Source organism: Myotis nattereri (assembly GCF_964212035.1).
Source record: "Myotis nattereri genome assembly, chromosome: 5".
Lineage (NCBI taxonomy): Eukaryota > Metazoa > Chordata > Mammalia > Chiroptera > Vespertilionidae > Myotis > Myotis nattereri.
The window spans coordinates 18,310,810-18,331,204 of record NC_138080.1 but is presented as its reverse complement, the minus strand read 5'-3'; the positions used below and the strand labels follow the sequence as shown (position 1 = coordinate 18,331,204).

Below are 20,395 nucleotides of genomic sequence, written 5' to 3'. Positions count from 1 at the left end.
CAGTCTCAGGGGACTTCATGTGGGGCGTAGGAGGGCACCTCTAGCCGCCATGCTCCGGGCCTGACCGCACCTTGCACACTGGAGCTCCGCCCGTGGCACACCGCCCACGGCCCCTGCGGCTGGCCACCCCCCTTCGGCTTCGCAGCCAATCCTCGTCGCCCTCCAGGCTACTCCCTCTGTTTCACTGGAGCCAGTTGCTCCAGCCACCTCGGAGTCCCGCTCTTGTTCCCCAGCGATTGGTCGACAGGGCTGCTTGTCTTCTGCCAGTGCTCCAATTCTCGCCAGCCTCCAGGCCCTCACCTCCCAGCACCTCCGCTGGGCGGGACCACCCTTGACACTCCGAGTCTCTCACAACAGTCCCGCCTCCACCCCAGCAGCGATTGGCTTTAGGGGTTGCCCGTCTGCTTTATGCCCACCAATCATTACCATCTCCAGCTCTGATTGGTTATCGTACAACCAATCTGGGCGCGTCATGGACCCCTCCCGCGGCGCGCGCCGGAGGGGTACGCGAGGCGGAGTTGTGGTGGCTGGAGGCGGCAGCGGCGGCGGTGACAGGGACGCGTCCCAGCCGGTGAGCGGGCGCGGGGGGCGCGCGGCGGCGCAGGCGTCGGAGTTCAGGGCGAGGCACGGCCCAGTCATGGGTCCTGGGGCGGGGGTGGAAGAGGTGGGGAATGACCGCGTCACGGGAGCAAGGAGAGGACCAACCCCCCCCCCCCCTTCCCTCCCGCCGTCACCCAGCGTCTGGTGTCCTCTGGGGGTCCCCATAGCCGGATCTGAGACCCTCGCCGTCAGCCCACGCACACCTGACACCGCGCCAGTCTCATTGAGCCCCCCATCCCCCATACACCTGAGACTGTCCGCCTCGCTGACATCCTCCGGGGCCGCGTCCCCAGGCGCCCAGCACAGTTAGGTCTACACGCAACTGAGTCTGTGCTCCCGCTTACGGACCCCCTCACATACCTGACCGCGCCCCCACTCATGGACACCCCACATCTCCTGAGACTGTATCTTTTGATAATGCTGGAGCTGTTTCCTCCTACCCTCCACCCTACCCCGCGTCCACAACGGGCCTGCACTCCCACACCAACACCTGAGCCTGTGACCCCAAACTCAGGGCCTCCACTAACATCTGGGCCCGTTGGTATCTCTTCACTGACTTTGCTGACACCCAGGTCTGTGCCCCTCTCGCTGCCCTTCCCTTCAGCAACTTGGGTCAGGGCCTTCAACACCCCTCCCTCCCCTCCCCCCACAACCCCCCCCCCCCACACACACACACCTGCCCTGTACCCCTAAGCAACGCTCCAGTCGCTTCACACCCCCAGTCAGTGCACCTGCGGGTACTTTCTTCTACATGCCCCTGTGTTTGCCTCCTGTAATCCTCAAAACACTCCCCCCGCCCCCCCCCCCCACCCCGCTCCAACATTCTAAACCTTGAAATCTGAGGATCACTGCACCCCCCTCCCAAGAAAAGCTCACCCACAGACTGTCTTTTCATTTATGGTAGTCTATAAAGTGACTTATGGACTTAGAATAATCCCATCCCAGACAAACCCAGAATTATTTCCATTTTAATTTAATTGAACAAACCTAAAGTGACTTGAATTGGGGAGGCAGAGCCCACCCCTTCCTGAGCATTGCTGATCCTTCTCTGTGGACTTCCACCATTTTGCCCATCTGTTGTGTTTATTTCTGAAGGGTTGGCAGGGGAGGGGACCCCCACCCTCTCTGCAGCTGTTCTTCAGGCATCATGTCTTTGACTGGGTCCAGAAAGACTGAGCTGGAAGAGTAGCCCCTGGTCGCTGCTGAAAAACGAGCCTGCCAGTCCTGGGGTGGGGATGGGGGTGCTGGGGGAGTGTGGCTTCAATACCTGGGATGCTGCCTCTAGCAAGGTCACTTGGAAGGAAGTTGCAGGGCCTCTGGCCCCCACTTTTGCAGACTGAAGCCCCTCCTTGACCCAAGGGAGCTCCTTAGACCCTTAAAGCCGATGCATCCAGAGTAAGCAAACACTCTTCAGAGTGAGAGAGCCAATGTTACAGTTAGAGCTAAACTGCTAAACTGGAACCTGGGGTAGTGCTGGGGTCATGATTTTTCTGGAACTTTTCAATTCTGGGAGTATGATTTGCCTGTGTGCAGCAGAGGAGACCGTGGCCCTGTTGTTAAAAAAGCAATAAGGTGCCCTTTCCTGTAAGGCTTGCGTAGAACCTCTTACACGACCACTCCATCCCCCCTTTGACTGGCTCCCACCCTTTCTCTCCCTGCAAAGATGTTGCTGGAATGTTCCAGAGGGCCATGTCACTTTCAGCTTTTCCTATGGAAACCGAAGCTATTGGAGTTTTCTGTTCAAATTCAAAAGGAGTCATTTAAAACTGTGTGTATGTGTATATGTATATGTTATAAACAGATATACATATATAAATATATGTACATATACATTTAATTACAATTTTTTAATTGATTTCAGAGACAGGGGAAGGGCGGGAGAGATAGAGAAAGAGATAAAGATCAATGTGAGAGAGGCACATCAATTGGTTGCCTCCCAAACATGCCCTAATCTGGGATTAAGCCTGCCCTGACCAGGAACTGAACCCGGACCTTCTGGTGCACGGGACAATGCTCCAACCAACTGAGCCACACTGGCCAGGGTCATATACACACATTTATATATACGTATACTGCACACACATTTTATATATATATATATATATATGTATATATGTATATACGCACACATACACACACAAAATATATGTGTGTGTATGTATATGTATATGTATATGTGTGTGTGTGTGTGTGTGTGTGTATATTCTAGAGGCCCAGTGCACAAATTCGTGCACGGGTGGGGGGCCAGTAGGGCAGGGGCCGGCTGGGGGAGGGGCTGCGGATGGTTGGTGGGCTGGCCCTGCCCCCTGGTCAAGCTCAGGGGACAATTTGCATATTATCCTTTTATTATATAGGATATCTATCTATCTATCTATCTATCTATATATATATATATATGCCAACTAACAAGGTAATTCATATACATAGTAAAAAAAATCATCAAACAGTTATAAAGGGCATACAGTAAATAGACAGGTCTTCCCATACCTGGACCCCATCCCCTTTCAGAGGCACCATGGTTAATTTCTTCTGTTTCCTTCAGAGATAGTCTGTGTTGGGCGGGGGCAAGGGAAGGAGGGGAGAGTATATCCTTTGCCCCTTTCAAACCACTGGTAAATTTGCATCATATTTTATCAAATGGGTATGTTGATTATATATCCAGTATTTTTTACCAAGTTGTCACTCATATTTTCTTTTACAAACCGAGCTTCACTGAACAAATAGACTCATGTGTGAGCGAATATGTAGTGAACGTGTGTGGTGCAGGCACTTTGAAACCTCTGACTTCATGGTGCTTACATTCAATGCAACCATTTCCTAGGAGTGGCCAGGCCAAAGGGCATGTCCATTAAAATGGTTAATGTTCCTCCAGAGATATCCAGTCTCTTGGCTCTAAAGTTGGAATGCCTGTTTTCTCCTCCAGTAGCCAGGGTGTTTTGTTTTTTTTATCAAGTATTCTGTCTCCAATCTGATAGGTAAAAAACAGCCCAAGATCCTTTGGAATGTTGCTTCTTTACTTCCTGTACATCTCTTAGGGATTATGGCCCATGTGGTGGTAATTAAACTATAGATTTCTGTTTCTCTTTCACAGTTAGAGTAGAATTCAATCCAAAACATATTTGAGTTCCTACTCTGCAAAGCTCTGAAGGAAATCTTGTGCTTGATGGGGCATCGCACGGAATCCCAGGAGGGCACATCCTGAGATGTTGACACAAAGTACCTTGACAAGCATGAGGTACCTTGACAAGAACAATTAGCTAGAATAACTGTTTAGCTGTTGCTAAATTTTTTTTCCACTTGGATCCAGCAAAAAAGAAAGAAGATATCAGATGAAATTGAGAGAAGTCAAATGCTAAATCTATTTGGGAAGCTGTCTCAAGATTCAGTTGTTGGCAATCTCCCATTATTGGCGCCTGGTGGAGGGTGTCATCAGACTGAGGTCAGGCCTTTTCCCACATGCTACCTGATTTTTTCTTCTTTTCTATTTTGGCAGTTGGACATTAGAGGAATACTGTGACGATCAAAGATATTAGCTTCTTTGAGTTTTATTTGGACTTGTTTGGGTTTTATTATTGCTTAATAAAAAGTATACAGTGGCCGAAACCGGTTTGGCTCAGTGGATAGAGCGTCGGCCTGCAGACTGAAAGGTCCCAGGTTCGATTCCGGTCAAGGGCATGTACCTGGGTTGCGGGCACATCCCCAGGGGGTGTGCAGGAGGCAGCTGATCGATGTTTCTCTCTCATTGATGTTTCTAACTCTCTATCTCTCTCTCTTCCTCTCTGTAAGAAATCAATAAAATGTATTTAAAAAAAAAAGTATACAGTGTACACATGGAAAGAACCAAGGTAGAAAGAATAATGAAACTAACACTCAGCTCAAGAATTCGAGTGACTCCCTGTGTCCCGCAGCCCCTCCCTGGTCACTGTGTCACTGTGCTATTTTTAAAATACACTTGTCAACGTTTTTTTTTTCTTCACTGAGTACCTTTTGCTGCAGCTGAGTGCTGGGATTTCAGGGTCTCAACAAAGTTCCCCTGAAGCCAAGTTTTATGCTGAAGCTCTGCCAGGAGAGTGCCCTTGAGGTCCAGAGAGGAGAGCAATGACCCCAGGGCCAGAGACAGGTCACTAGCCAAGGGACAAGCCAGTATTGGGAGGTTTGGTCTCAGAGACTCTGCCATGTTAGTTTCCTGGGGTAACTGTAACAAATTACCACGAACTAGGTAGCTTAGAGCAACATAAATTTATTCCATCATAGTTGTAGAGGCCAGAAGGCCAAACTCAAGGTGCTGGCAAGGGCTATAGACTGAATTTGTGTCTTCCTTTAAAATTCATATGTTGAGCCTGGCTGGTACGGCTCAGTGGTTGAGCGTCGACCTATGAACAAGGAGGTCATGATTCGATTCCCAGTCAGGGAACATGCCTGGGTTGCTGGCTCGATCCCCAGTGTGGGGCAAGCAGGAGGCGACCAATCTGTGATTCTCTCTCATCATTGATGTTCCTATATCCCTCTCCCTCTCCCTTCCTCTCTAAAATCAATCTGTATATATATATAAAAGCCTAAGTGACCAAACGACCATCAGGGGGCAGACGCTCAACGCAGGAGCTGCCCCCTGGTGGTCAGTGCACTCCCACAGTCAGCCTCCCACTGCTGGCCAACCTCCCGCAGTCCCTCTCCCCACCCAGCTGGCTGGCTGGCCTTGATTGGCCCCAAACACCGGCCAGGCTGAGGGACCCCACCCGTGCACAAATTTGTGCACTGAGCCTCTAGTAAAAATATTCTTTAAAAAATTCATATGTTGAGCCCTAACCAGCTTGGCTCAGTGGATAGAGCGTTGGCCTGCGGACTGAAAGGTCCCAGGTTCGATTCCAGTCAAGGGCATGTACCTTGGTTGCAAGCACATCCCCAGTAGGGGGTGTGCAGGAGGCAGCTGATCGATGTTTCTCTCTCATCGATATTTCTAACTCTCTATCCCTCTCCCTTCCTCTCTGTAAAAAATTAATAAAATATATATTTTTTAAAAATGCATATGTTGAAACCTAATCTCAGTATGATGGTATCAGGAGGTAATTATGTAATGAGGATTAGTGGCCTTATAAAAGAGACCCCAGAGAGTACCCTAGACCCTTATACTATGGAAGGACCCAGTGAGAAGACAGCCACTGTCTATCAGAGCCTTGATTTTGGACTTCTAGCCTCCATGACTATGAGAATACATTTCTGTTGTTTATAAGCCGCCTGGTCTGTGCTATTCTGTTACATAAGCCCAAACAGATTAAGACAGAAGGGCTGGTTCCTGCTGAGGGCCCTGAGAGAGAATCCATCCTGGCTTCTGGCTGCTGCTCACAACCCTTGTGTTTTTTAGCTTGCAGCCCTATCACCTTGATCTCTTGCCTTCATATCCACAGGCCTTCTTCCTTGTGTTTGTGTATTCTACTAAGGACACCAGTCATTGGATTTAGGGCCCACCCTAAGTTCAGGATGCTCTCATCTAAAAATTCTTAATTATATCTGCAAAGACCCTATTTCCAGATAAGGTCACCTTCTGAAATTCTGGGTGGATATGAACTTTGTTGGTCCCAGTTTAACCCCTGCAGCTGTTGAAGCCAGCATTTTCATCAGGGCGTTATCTGAGGAAGGGCTTGTCCAGCTGCCTCTGCTGTTTCCAGCAAGGTGAGGCCAGCAGGGTCATAGTACATTCCCCAGCCCCTCCAGATGGCCCCTGTGGGCAGCCCCTGTGTGCTCCCTTGATCACCCAACTCCCTTCCCTCAGGTGGGGCATCTGCCCAGAGCTAATAAGGACCCGGAGAAGTGAAAGTATACATCTCAGTTTTGCTTCTTGTCACCCCTTGGCAAGTACTTACTGGACTGATAGCTTGGTCCTAGGTCCTCCCAGTTTTACAGAAAGGAGACCAAGGCTTGAGGAGGCTTTTGCCCAGAGACACACATGGGGAAGCCCAGACAGGTGCTGGTCCGTCTGAATCCAAACAAGTAGCTGTAGCACTGTGCTTTCAGTTGCTGTTAAACACATGCTGCCATCACTATGGCCTCCAGGAGTGGAACAAACTCAAAGCCCCATTCTACAACCTAAATATTTGTGTGCCAGGACTCGGGACAGGTGCAGAGGAAGCAGACACACTGGGCTCAGAAGGGAAGGGTACGTGGATGTGGATCAGACCCTCACTAAGTGGTTAGGGCACTGTAATTGATTGATCCTGATCAGAGGCTGTGGTACTAATTCAGGGGCCCAGGAAGGTTCCCCAGTATCTGAAGCCATTAAGGAGTTCATTCGATGGCAAGGTGTTGTGAGCAGAGGGAATGAACAAGCCTGGACATGGGACACCCAGGAGAAAGATAAGGGGTTGAGAAGCCCAAGAGGGTCCTGAGAGGGACCTGGTCTGTGGTGCTGATGAGAGAGGCAGGAAAAGCCAGCAGAGGAGATGCTCAGGTTGAAGCCACTGTGGACTGGAGTGGTCAGCAGACCTAGGGCTCAGAACCTCTGATGGCCTGTGCCTTCCCAGCTGTGACTTGGGTACCTGGACTGGAGACCCTCCTTGAGAAGGGTTTCAAGGCTTCCATGATGAAATGTGACCTGCAGATGTCAGAGCTATTGCTCCCTCTCCAGGCCCTGTGCCTTTGCCACAGGGTGAATCGGGTTAATTACAGCCACGCTGACCCAAGACCTACTACGTCTTCGGTTTTGTCAGCCCAATGTGTCTCCCCCTCATCCTGTCTAAAGGGCTGATTCCTGGGCCTCACTCTGGTGGCTCTGACTTCAGTCTGGGATGGGGACTAGGAGCCTGTACTAGAGAGATTCTGGGACGGGCACTCCTGGAAACACCTGGTGGAATAGTTCGGTGCTCAGAGAATGTGGGAGACCCTCCCCCTCCCCTGTTGTTGGCAGATCCCTGTGGCCATGAGAGGGGAGGGGACAGGGTGGTACTCCTGGCTTGCAGCACTATGGGGAGATGCTACCCACTGCTGGTCAGACTTTAGCCTGTGGCTGGCCTATCCTCGATCTGGCAAGGGGGTGCATAAGAGCCAGGCCTTGAAGAATGAGCAGGTTTGGGGGCTTCTCACGACCCCTTTTTCTGGAGTACATTGGCCAGAGAAAATGATGGCCAGCCCTGAATGTCAGTCAGAGATGGCACCACTGTTGTGCTGAGTAGTGGTGGAGTGCTTGGTGGGGAACAGGCGCTTCCTTTTGCTGGGCAGCGGGGCATTGCTGTCCAAGTTTGTTCAACGTTTGGAGAGATGAACCTGGAGGAGGGAGAGTTAGGGGGCTGGATTCCAGAGGTCGGTGCTCTGCTGGATGGCAAGAGCTGGGAGATTGGGTGATGTTATGTGGGCTCCCACCCAGCCCCATCTGACTCCTTATTAGGCAAAACAGTACTTACTAATACCTGTGACCCACCCTAGCAGCACCAGCCTGGGAAGATAGTGACAGATTGGGAACCTGAGGTCCAGAGACGTTTAATCCAAAGCCACACACTGAAACCTGTCGTCTCACAACACCAACATGGCATGGCAAGAAGCCTGGACGGGCTCCTGCTTGGGGAATGAGGCAGATTGAGGAGGTGCCCTTCCTGGGGCAGGAGGATGTCTATAGGTGTGTGTCTCTGCCTCCTTGCTAGGCATGCACACTGAGCATGACCCAGGCCCCGGCCTTCCTGGGACCCCCAGCCTGGCAGGGGAAGCAAATGAAAAGTGGCAGGGAACTTTTTAGTGTTCAGTGAAGGACAGAACAACTAACTTTGGGGAGGTGCGGCCAGAATGTTTAGGATGGGCTTTGAAGGATGCAGAGGAATTTCTCAGGTATAAAGGGAGTGTAGCCAAAGCAGAACTTGGTATGTCCAGGGAATTAATTCATTCACCCAGTAAATAATTAAGTAGGTGAAAGTGCTATGCTAGGCTCTGTGTGGCAAGAATAAAAGGCTTTTGGGATTTGGCCATTACACAAGTGTACCCTTTTAGTACCACTGAGTGCCTCAGTTGTTTTAGGTTACTCCCAGTTGGCAACAAGTGTGGCAGTACTCACTGAATGCAAGGACCAAGGACAGTGATTAATCTTAGAATGTTCTGGATCTTTTTGTGTGTGGATGCTTGTATGTCTGACCTGTAGAGACTCAGCACAGGGTTGCAGTGACCAGAGTTTGTGTGAAAGAAGTGTATGCAGCCAGGAGAAACACACAGCAGCTGACAGGGTTGGGGTTAACAAGGAGCAGTGGTTATGTAAGATGCTTCAGCTCTCTTAGGTGAAAGTTAATGCCCATTAACTGGAAAAAGGAAAGGCCGTTATCAACAGGCAGATAGGATGTTAATTGGTTTCTGTTTACCAAGACATTAGGGTATCTGTTCCACAGCTGCTTGTAAACTCCATCAACCGAGAAATTGCTGTTTGTGCAAACATGTCCCAAGAGGTGTAGCACAGTGCTGTGCAGTGCTCCCGCCACACACTGGGCATGAACGGTGGCCTTGGGCAAGAAACTTCCAAGGGAGTCTGGCATGAATGTATGTGTGCTTGTGTGCATCTTCGTGTACATACAGTCAAACCTCATTTCTCAAATGTCTCCCATCTCAATTCAGTTCTCAGAAAAAAATATCTCGGTTGTTGGCCAAAACTTCAATTTTCGACCTGACAACCCTTTCATGCTGATACCTCAGCAGGACAGAAAGTGTCTCTCAGGCAACAAAGGAGAGAATGCTTTTGATGATTAGCACAATTTTAAAACATGGAGTGCTAATATTGCTAAGGGTGTGAAAGTGCTCACAAAATAACCTCACAGGCAATTGAATAGGTAGAAAACTGTTGTTTATTGGATAAAGGAAAAGCAGTTAGCCCATGATAGAATTTTGGTATATGAAAGTTTGTTTAGGGCTAGTAGGGGTGGTTTGATAGATTTAAGAAAAGAAGTGTTTATTTATAGATTAAATGATGCATTAGACATGTACTGTATATAAGAAAGGTTAAAACAGAATCATTTGAGGGTCTGGAACAGATTAATTTACATTCTTTCTAATGGGGAAAAATGATTCGGTTTTCGAACAAATCGCTTCTCAAACAGCCTTCTGGAACAAATTAAGTTGAGGAACGAGGTTCTACTCTATTAGGACAGTCATGCCCAAGGAGCAGCTATAGCGTGGGGCTCACAGGCTGGGCTCCCTGAGATCCTGTGACCCCAGGTTCACAGTTTCTAGATAGTGCTGTTGAGTCAGTTATATCGCTGAAGTGGCCCTCTACTCCACCCCACTTCACTTTGGATTTTTGTTTGAAAGATGGAAAGATTCCCGAACAGAAATACTATGTGAAAATACAAATGTTCACTGGGGCTGGTCTGCAAGTGCCACCCACCTGTGGCAAGTGGGGGGGGGGGGGGTTGGCCCCATTGCACCTGGCCCGTTTTTATTTCAAATATATTTTTATTGATTTCAGAGATGAAGGGAGAGGGAGAAGGAGAGATAGGAACATCAATGATAAGAGAGAATCATTGATTGGCTGCCCCCTGCACGCCCCACACTAGGGATCGAGCCCATAACCTAGGCATGTGCCCTGACTGGGAATTGAACCATGACCTCCTGCTTCATGGGTCAATGCTGAACCACTGAGCCACGCCAGCTGGGCTGGCCCCTGGTTCTTATCCACTTCTGGGAAAGACACACCGGAATCCTAGTTCATGGTACTTGTCAAAGGTGCTTCTGGAGAGTGAGATGAAGCTGAGCCCACTGTGGCCACAGGATGCTGTGTGTGTGGTTGGAAATGCTGCCTAGGGCTGGAGGAGGGTACGGGAAATATACAGCTCAGGCTTCTGCAGGAGATGGAAACCCATCCTGAACTGGCTGAATCAGAAAGGGGCTTCATGGGCTCCAGGGTGGAAGAGTCCAGGTTCTTTCCACATGTTTGGTCCTTGGACATCCCCAGTCTGCAGACATTGCCTTCCCACTCCAGGCCTTGGCTCTGTGTCACTGCCCTCAGGCTGACCTACTTCGCCTCCCTGGGGAAAGAGGACTTACCTGGCCCAAGGCCCCCCCTCAAAAATCTCTTTGGATCCAGCACCCTGAGCCCGGAAGTATGAGGCTCATGATCTGGCCAGGGTCCCCCAGGTTACCATGGAGTCAAGGGGAGGATAAGGCCCCCTTCTTCAAGGTGACAGAGGGTAGAGGGGGTGGCTGCCCAGGGTGCTGTTACTAGGAAGGGGGCTGGACATCCTCTACGAGGGTGGCCCACCTTCCAGCTTAAAAGCCCTCTAAACTTTTAGTCGTTGCCAAAACCATCAGCAGGCGTTCTCCACAGGTGAGGAAGGTGAGTGATAGCGACTAGGGCACATTCCCCCTGGTACCATTAGAGTCCCTTGGGAGTTAGGAACACAGTGCTCAGGGTCAGTGGGCCTGGGAGGGGTTGGGCAGGTGTGGGTTGTTTTTTCTTACTGTTTAAAATTATCTTTTAAAAAATGTATGTTTTTATTTATTTTAGAGAGAGAGGAAGGAAGGAGAGAAAGAGAGAGAGAGGGAGAGAGAAATATCAATTGGCTGCCTCCTGTATACAACCTATCCAGGACCAAACCAGAAACTTGGGCATGTGCCCTGACCAAGAATGGAACCTTTCGGTGTAAGGGAGAATACTCAACCAACTGAGCCACACTGGCCAGGGCTAAAATTTCTTTATTACAGTATAATTTACATACAATAATCTAACTCCTGAGTGTACAACTCAAGGAATTGTAACACGTGTTTACATATGTAACCAGACCAAGATACAGAGCGTTTCAAGCCTGCAACTGGCTCCTCCTCTCCCCTCCCTATCATAACCATCAAAGGTAACCCCATTCTGATCTCTATTGTCACTGATGAGTTTTGTCTGTGTATGAATTTTTTAAATTGTGATTAAATATATACAACATAAAATGTACCATCTTAACCATTTTAAAGTGCACAGTTCAGTGGCATTAAGTACATTCACAGTGTTATAAAACCATCACCATCATCACCATCCATCTCCATGACTTTTCATCTTGCAAAACTGAAACTGTTACCATTAAATACTAACTCCCATCCTCCTCCCCTAGCTTCTGGCACCCACCCTTCTACTTTCTTTTCTTTTTTCCCCAAACTATAAGAGAAAGTTTACTTAGAAAGTGACAGAGGCTCTAGCTGGTTTGGCTCAGAGGATAGAGTGTTGGCCTGCAGACTGAAGGGTCCTAGGTTCAATTCCAGTCAGGGCACATGCCTGGGTTGCAGGCTCAATTACCCCCCAGTGTGGGGCGTGCAGGAGGCAGCCAATCAACAATTCTCATCATTGATGTTTCTATCTCTCTCTCCCTCTCACTTCCTCTCTGAAATCAATAAAAATATATATATATATATTTAAAAAATAGGCTGTTTCAAGATGGTGGCCCCCAGGGGAGCGGCAAGCCATGTGGCTGATATGGCGGTTGCCAAGTCATGCAGCTCAACATGGTGGCTGTATTGCAGACAAACAGAAATCTCATTAGCTGTTTATACCTTTTATAATCATTTTAAAGAATATCAATTAAATTTAAACTGGTCCTTGCATCAAAAATCTTCAGTTGAGGTCACAAAATCAATCCTCCCTTCTCAATCAGACCAATAAGCAAAGGCATTTAGTTACCACAATTACATAATCTTTCCCAATTTAATCCGAATCTTAAACTTTTAGCTGGCAAGTCAAATATTCAGCATTTCTCAATCAGTAACATCTTTAAGAATAAACTTTAAAAATGAAAAAAAAAATAGAAAGTGACAGAGGTAGAAGAAATGGGCTCAGGAAACAAGTTACAGAGGCAAAAGAAGTGCCCTTCGGGCCGGATCCGGCCCATTAGGCTGTTCTATCCGGCCCGCGGAGCCGAAAGAGCGGAGGGTTCTCTTGCTCTCCCCTCCACTCCTTCACCAGCAGCAGTGTTAACATGGCAACGTCGGGAAACACGGCTGCAGCTCCTTCTTCTGAGTCCAGTTTAAGAACCCATTGTGGCCCTCGAGTCAAAAAGTTTGCCCACCCCTGCCTTAGAGCTTCAACTTTCTACGAATCTGATGACTACTGTAGGAATCATACCATATTTGTCCTTTTATGACTGACTTATTTCACTCAGCATAACATCCTCAAGGTTCATCTGTGTTGTAAAATGGGTCAGAGCTTTATTCCTTGTGTTAGTGCCTGTGTATTTCACTTACTAGTAGATGGGGTCCCTTAGATGTGGTCACTTAGATGGGGTCAGTAGTCTTTTGTGTCTTGCTTCTTGCACTCAGGGTGATGTTTCCAAGATTCATCTGCATTGCAGCATGAATCAGTGCTTCATTCCTTATATTATGGCTGGGTAATATTCCACTGTATGGATGGACCACATTTTGTTTATCTGTTTATCCATTGATGGGCATTTAGGCTGTTTCCACCTTTTGTGATTGTGACTGGCTGCTGTGAACCTGGTGTACAGAGATTTGTTAGAAGACTTGTCTTCAATTTCGGCATGTGCCCGGGAGCAGAATTGCTGGGTCATATGACAACTCCACATTCAACTAGGAGCCTGCAGGCTGATTTGCACAGTGGCCACCCTCTCTACATTCCCTGTGTGTGAGGACTCTGGGTTCTCTGGGCAGGTATAGGCAGACCTTGGCAGGATGAGTCAAGAGAACGTGGTCCTGTGTTTGGCTCCCTCACTTCAGATGGTGCCACAAGGTCCACAGGAGCTGGTGAGGGGCAGAGCCAGCCTTGACCCTTGACTGCCTCCCCAGTTGTACAAGGAGACATTTCTTTGACCAGTGAATACGAGGAGGGCAGGGTGTGGCTTCCACCTCTAGAGCCATGAGGAACCATTGGGATGATCATTGTGACCTTCTTATCAGGGGATGATGAAGCAGGGGTGAGTGGGTGAGGGTAGCGACCCCTGGACAGGACCCACATAGGTGGTTTTTAGAGTATTTTTAAGTAAACTTAGGTGCTTTGTATGTTTTGCTCTCATAACCTCCCTGGTGGTGCAGTGGGACCAGGTGGTTCTAGAAGTGCTGACAACCTCTTCTCATTTGGGAAGTTCGGAGGAGACGGGGAGCAAAGGCCACTCATCGCTTACAGGGTCATGAGTTAGAATCCTGTTGAGGGTGAGGCCCTCACACAGGGGCCTACTGCTCCCACATTGGTGCCATCCGAGCCTGCCCTCCTGGAAAACAGCCCACCAGCCGCAGGTCTCAGGCCGAGCTTGGGTGGACTCCGGAGCCCCTCCATGAGACCTCACTCTCTGGCCCTCCCTGCCTTGCTGCACCCCTCCCCTCCCACAGCCCCAAAAGACTGACCCTTGCCTTCCTCAACCCACAGTCTCTCCCCCTCTCACTGGTCAGCTAGCTCCAGCCCCGGGCCTTTACACTTGTTGTCTCACTGCCAAACTCCCTGCCCACTCCCTGTTTATTGGGGCCTTAGCTCCAACACCCCACCTCAGGGAGGCTGTCCCAGCCACCCAGTCTTTTTGTTCACTCCCTGGATTGTCTTGCTTGCTGTATGAAGACAGGCAAGGTACTAGTCACCTCTGTGCTCCTAGGGCCATCAGTGCCTGGCATGGAGATTGTGAATGACCATCCTCCCTAGGCAGCTGTTGGGCTTCAGGCAGTACTGGCTGCTCTGGCATTTCATTGTCTTACATTGACCTGGAATTGGCCTCCCTGTGACTCCCTTGAGCTGTCCACAGGGCCCTCACCCCCCAAAGCTGCACCTCTTCCTTGTGACAGCCTGTGTCAGTGTCCTGTGGCTACTGTAAAACAGACTGCCACACATGCAGAGACTGAGATACTAGAGGCCTGGTGCACGAAATTTATGCAGGGAGGGGGGGTGGTCCCTCAGCCTGGCCTGCACCCTCTCACAATCTGGGACCACTGGCTCCTAACCACTCACCTGCCTGCCTGATCACCCCTAACCACCTCTGCCTGCCTGCCTGATTGCCCCTAACAACTCTGCCTGCCTGATCTGATCGACCCTAACCACTCACCTGCCTGCCTGATCGCCCCTAACCACTCGCCTGCCTGCCTGATTGCCCCTAACTGCTCGCCTGCCTGCCTGATCCTCCCTAACAGCTCGCCTGCCTGCCTGATAACCCCTAACTCAGTGGTTCTCAACCTGTGGGTCACGACCCCTTTGGCGGTCGAACCACCCTTTCACAGGGGTCGCCTAAGACCATCCTGCATATTAGATATTTACATTACGATTCATAGCAGTAGCAACATTACAGTTATGAAGTAGCAACGAAAATAATTTTATGGTTGGGTCACTACATGAGGAACTGTATTTAAAGGGCCAGAAGGTTGAGAACCACTGCTCGCCTGCCTGCCTAATCACCTCTAACCACTTGCCTGCCTGATCACCCCTAATCACTCTGCCTGCCTGCCTGATTGCCCCTAACTGCTCGCCTGCCTGCCTGATCACCCCTAATCACTCTGCCTGCCCGCCTGATCACCCCTAACCACCTCTGCCTCGGCCCCCGCCGCTGCAGCTTCGTCCAGAATGATATCTGGAAGGTCTTTTGACTATCTGGTCTAATTAGCATATTATGCTTTTATTATTATAGATAATATTCCCTTGTATATATGTACCACATTTTAAAAAGTTCATTTATCTGTCCATGGACACCTAAGTTGCTTCCATGTCTTGACTGTTGCACTGCAATGAACATGGAGGTACAGATATCTTTTTGTTAGTGTTTTTGTTTCCTTCAGATAAATACCCAGAAATGGAATTGCTGGATCATGTGGTATTTTTATTCTCAAGTTTTTGAGGAGCCTCCATACTGTTTTCTCCATAGTGGCTACATCAATTTACAATCCCACCCAACACTGCACAAGGGTTTCCTTTTCTCCACATCCTCATCAACGCTTATTTCTTGTCTTTTTTATAATACCATGTAACAAGTGTGAAGTGATACCTCACTGTAGTATTGATATATCCTCACCTGAGGATATGTTTTTATTGATTTTAGAGAGACAGGGAGGGAGAGAGAGAGAAACATCAATCATTTGCCTCCCATATGAGCCCCGACTGGGATCGAACCCACAACCTAGGTATGTGCCCTGACCAGGAATGGAACCTGCAACCTTTTGGTGTATGGGACGATGATCCAACTAATTGAGCCACCTGGCCAGGGCTGATTTTTTTTCTATTGATTTGCCTAATAATTAATGATGTTGAGCACTTTCTCATTATCTACTGGCCATTTGTATGTCTTCTTTGAGGAACGTGTATTCAGATCCTCCGCCCATTTTAAAATCAGATCGTGTTTTTGGTATTGAGTTGTATGAGTTAAAGTTGTTTTTTAGGAGCAGACATTTACAACTGGCTTAATGTAATGTTCCATTTCCCCCTGCCCAGATACTCTTTATAAAAATACATCTTTGAGCTTGTGGATGACTTGTTTTGAAAAAGCCAACTGTGGGTTTTGAAGCAAAACTAAAGGTCTTGTGTTCCCTTCAAAATGATGCCTACAAGGTACCATCTGGGTTTCGCCTCTTCCCAAAAGTCCTGGGCAGGTGTGCAATTTCTTGTCATGGAGCATCTAACCCTTGTCCCCAGGGTCCGGCCATGACTTGTTCCTTTCCCTCATGCTCTTCAGCCTCAGAGAACATAGGGCACTCGTGACCCCAGAGAGCATCTTTCTGCTGCGACAAGTGACGCAAGAGGGCAGCTTCTGGGCCTAGTACCTCCGAGATCCCCGGGACCTCTCCCAGTTCTGAAAGCTGCACCCTCATTCTAGGAGTTATTTTATGGTGTTTTTTTAAAAACATAAATTTATCTAAAGGACATTTTGTATTACTACCTTAAAAAGAAGTTTGGCCCTGAAATTCGATGTGGCTAAGTTGGTTGGGAGTCTTCCTGTACATCTGGGGGTTGCCAGTTCGATTCCTGGTCAGGGCATATGCCAGGATTGCCCACTCCATCCCGGAAGGGGGTGTGCAGGAGGCAGCCGATCGATCCAAGTTGTATTCTCACATGGACGTTTCTCTCTTTTCCCCTCCCTCTTTCTCTCTCTCAAAAATCAATTTTTTAAAAAACTTTTTAAAAAGTTTGGATTTAACTCTGACCTTAGAGCTTAAAATGTGTGTATTTGTGTGCATACAAAATACATAATGTTAAAAAACAAAATTCAACTTCAAATTTTGAAGATCTTATTGACTTTATTCACATTCATGAATCAAGCAGCATCCCATCTAAAGAAGCCCTGAGGAGCTGTACAATTTTATAGGCAGAAGGAGTGGGACAAGAAGGTTAATAGCAAAGAGCAGATTGTGGAACGATCACCTTCCCTAAGGGGCTAGCAAGTGTGTATCAAGCAGATAACCTCACTAGCGCTGACCAGGTGATTCCAGATTGACTGGTTTAATAGCCCACTCCTGGGAGAGGTTGAAACTGTAAGTTAGATATTAAGTCTTAGTTTGGTGATTTGGGGCTTAGCACAGGTGACTACATTTTGGGCCTGTTGTCGTCTCTCTTTTTTTAAACAATAAAGTGGTAAAGGTTGCCTTTTTAATCACAGCCTATACACAGTAGTTTGAGTTTACTGGTTGAGTCCTATTATTGCGACATAAATTTGGTTGGTTGTGATCAGCTTTATTGAAATTAAATAGAAGAGAGAAGGGAAATGGCAGAGCAAATAGTACTTTTAAAAACATATCTTTTACTTTCTGAAACTTTGTTTTCTTTAGGGCATGCATGCATGAGTGTATGTGAGTATAAGTGAATGTATGATGTAAAATGTATTTCCTAGTTTAAAACATTTCTTAAAAGAAATAACAGTTGCCCAACCAGTGGTGCTCAGTGGTTGAATGTCGACATATGAGCCAGGAGGTCACAGTTCGATTCCCAGTCAGGGCGTGTGCCCGGGTTATATGCTCTATCTCCAGTAGGGGGTGTGCAGGAGACAGCCGATCAATGATTCTCTCATCATTGATGTTTCTCTCTCTCTTCTTCTCCTTTCCTCTCTCTGAAATCAATAAAAGAAGAAAATATTTTTAAAAGAAATAGCTGTTCAGCTAGTAAACATATGAAAAAATATTTCTAGAAAGAAAGAAATTCAGTATTACTAGAGACAAGGGAAGAAACAAAAGAACATTAAGAAACTTCCTCTCCCAGTTGCCTACCTTGGTGCAGAACCCTGGGCTCTTGCCCTGGAGAGGGGGAGGGTAGCAGGTCCTGTAGGGACTGAAGGAAGTCGGCATGGGCGCAGGTGGCTCTGGCATGTGGATTGCTTGTGCCAACTGAGGACACTCACCATGCTCCAGGCCTCATCCTGGGCCACGTCGGCTGTTGGTCACTGTTTAACTGATGATGAGCTCCGGACGATGCTCAAGGAGCCCATGTTCTTGAGCATAGATGTAGAGGCCTGACCTGGGGGCTGGGCACATACAGAGAAGACCGGCCAGGGTATCCCCATACCAGCAGTAAAAGCGACCTGGTAACTATTCTGAACATGGATCCTGTGCGGGGCAGTAGGAGATAGGGCCTCCCTGGGGTAGGTGCGCATGAATTCAGAATTATGTGGCATCTTAGGGGGAGGGGGCCAGTGGAGAGCATGGAGGGGGTGGTCCCTGAATGCAGTAGGAGGGGCTTTGACCACAGAAGAGAGCTGTGTATGGGGGGTGGGGGGGGGTATCCACACATGGCTGGTGTCCTCCCTCTGTTACTGAGTGAGTAGGCGTACAAGTTAACAATTATAAAAAGTCACGGGGCACCCATGCCAGGTGGGGCTCAGTGATTGAGCGTCAGCCTATGAACCAGGAGCTCATGGTTTGATTCCCAGTCAGGGCACATGCCCAGGTTGTAGGCTTGATCCCCGGTATGGGGCGTGCAGGAGGCAGCCAATCAGTGATTCTCTGTCATCACTGATGCTTCTATCTCTCTCCCTCTCCCTTGCTCTCTGAAACCAATAAAAATATATTTTAAAAAATAATAAATAAATAAATTAATTAATTAATAAAAATAAAAAGTCATGGGGAACCTTTTTACAAAGATGGCGCCGAAAGTGAAAAAGGAAGCCCCTGCCCCTCCCAAAGCCAAAGCCAAAGCCAAGGCTTTGAAGCAAAGAAAGCAGTGCGGAAAGGTGTCCACAGCCACACAAATGATCAGCACGTCACCCACCTTCTGACAGCTGAGGACACTGCGGCTCCGAAGGCAGCCCAAACATCCTCAGCAGAGCGCACCCGGGAGAAACAAGCTCGACCCTGTGCCATCAGCATTTCCCCCCGACGGCTGAGTCAGCCACGGCGAAGACAGAAAACAGCAATGAACTTGTGTTCATTCTGCGACGCTCTGATACTGACGTGTGAAGGTCAACACCCTGATCAGGCCTGATGGAGAGAAAAGGCTCCTGACTATGATGATGCTATGGGTGTTGCCAACAAAATTAGGATCATCTACACTGAGTCCAGCTGTCTAATTCTAAATATAAAGACTTTACACTCTAAAAATAAATAAAAAGTCATGGGAATGACAACTACAGTATAGGGACTATAGACCAGTCATGGCGAACCTTTTGATCTCGGCTTGTCAGCATTTTGAAAAACCCTAACTTAACTCTGGTGCCGTGTCACATATAGAAATTTCTTGATATTTGCAACCATAGTAAAACGAGGATTTATATTTTTGATATTTATTTTATATATTTAAATGCCATTTAACAAAGAAAAATCAACCAAAAAAATGAGTTCGTGTGTCACCTCTGACACACGTGTCAGAGGTTCGTCATCACTGCTATAGACAATACTATTGTAATCATGTATGGTGTCAGATGGATACTAGACTTCTCAGGGGGATCACTGCGTAAGTTATATAAATGTCTAATCACTATGTGTATATGTGAAACTAATATAATATGGTAATGTCAACTGAAATTGGGGGGGAAAAGTCTGATCTCCTCCTACCTCGGCCCCTGCTGCGTTCAAAAGTCTCCATAACTGTTGACAACACACTATGAACAACTGGTCTGCTTCTGGTCTTCACATCTGGGCAGTGCCCCACCTGGATCCAGGTTGGCTCACCCATCAGTAAAAAGCTAGGTGGCACTCTCCCATGGGGACACAGGGCACATATTCCCTCTGCCCCCTGCTTCCCCTTCACTGGGACCAGCAGCTGGCAGTGGCCTTACTGGCCCACAAGTCTTCATGCTCACATATTGGGGGCACAGCACACATTCCAAGGCAGAGGTGCCACCCTCAGCCCCTCTCCTTACACCCCCCCACCTTGTTGCACAGTTGCATTATTGCCCCATGCATGCAAAGAGCCCCTCACTGAGGGTGACACCTGCCTCTCCATCATGAGCACAGGCAGGCACCTGTCATATTTTTAAGTTGTTTCATTCTGGTGACCTGGCTGTTTCTTGACCTTATTTTGTCTTGGATTTATTTGTTTGTGTGTTTGTTTGTTTAACTGATTTGAAAGAGCAAAGAGGTCTTTATTTCTTAGAGAAATTAGCCTTTGGCCTGAGGGACAAAATCTTGAGACAACCCCCACCCACTTCCACAATCCCCCAGGGCAAGAATGTTCTCTTCACCCTGCAAGGAAGGTAGGAGCCCTGATGGAAGTAGCTATCAGGCTGAGACTACCTGTTCTGCTGGGGTGGCGGGGCCCTGGCACACACCCCTTCCCCCCCCGCCCCCAGGTTCTTCCCTAAAAAGGGCCCTAGCTTAGTTTCCAGTGACTGCCATAACAAATCACAAAACTGTATGTCTTAAGACAAGGTTCAGAAACATCCTCATAGTTTGGGAAGTCAGAAGTTTGAAATTAAGGTAGGGAACATCTGGCCCTGGGGCCTTATAA

At 48.2% G+C, this 20,395-nt stretch overlaps 1 protein-coding gene across 1 annotated transcript in view; it reads left to right on the top strand.

The window, feature by feature from the left end:
• The first annotated feature begins 513 nt into the window (after nucleotides 1–513).
• Nucleotides 514–20,395, top strand: part of SLC25A42 (solute carrier family 25 member 42) — a 34,386-nt gene continuing 14,504 nt past the window's right edge. Inside the window, exon 1 of the mRNA XM_081092278.1 lies at nucleotides 514–571. The gene's annotated coding sequence lies outside the window, so the exon portion shown is untranslated. The remainder of the gene's footprint in view (nucleotides 572–20,395) is intronic.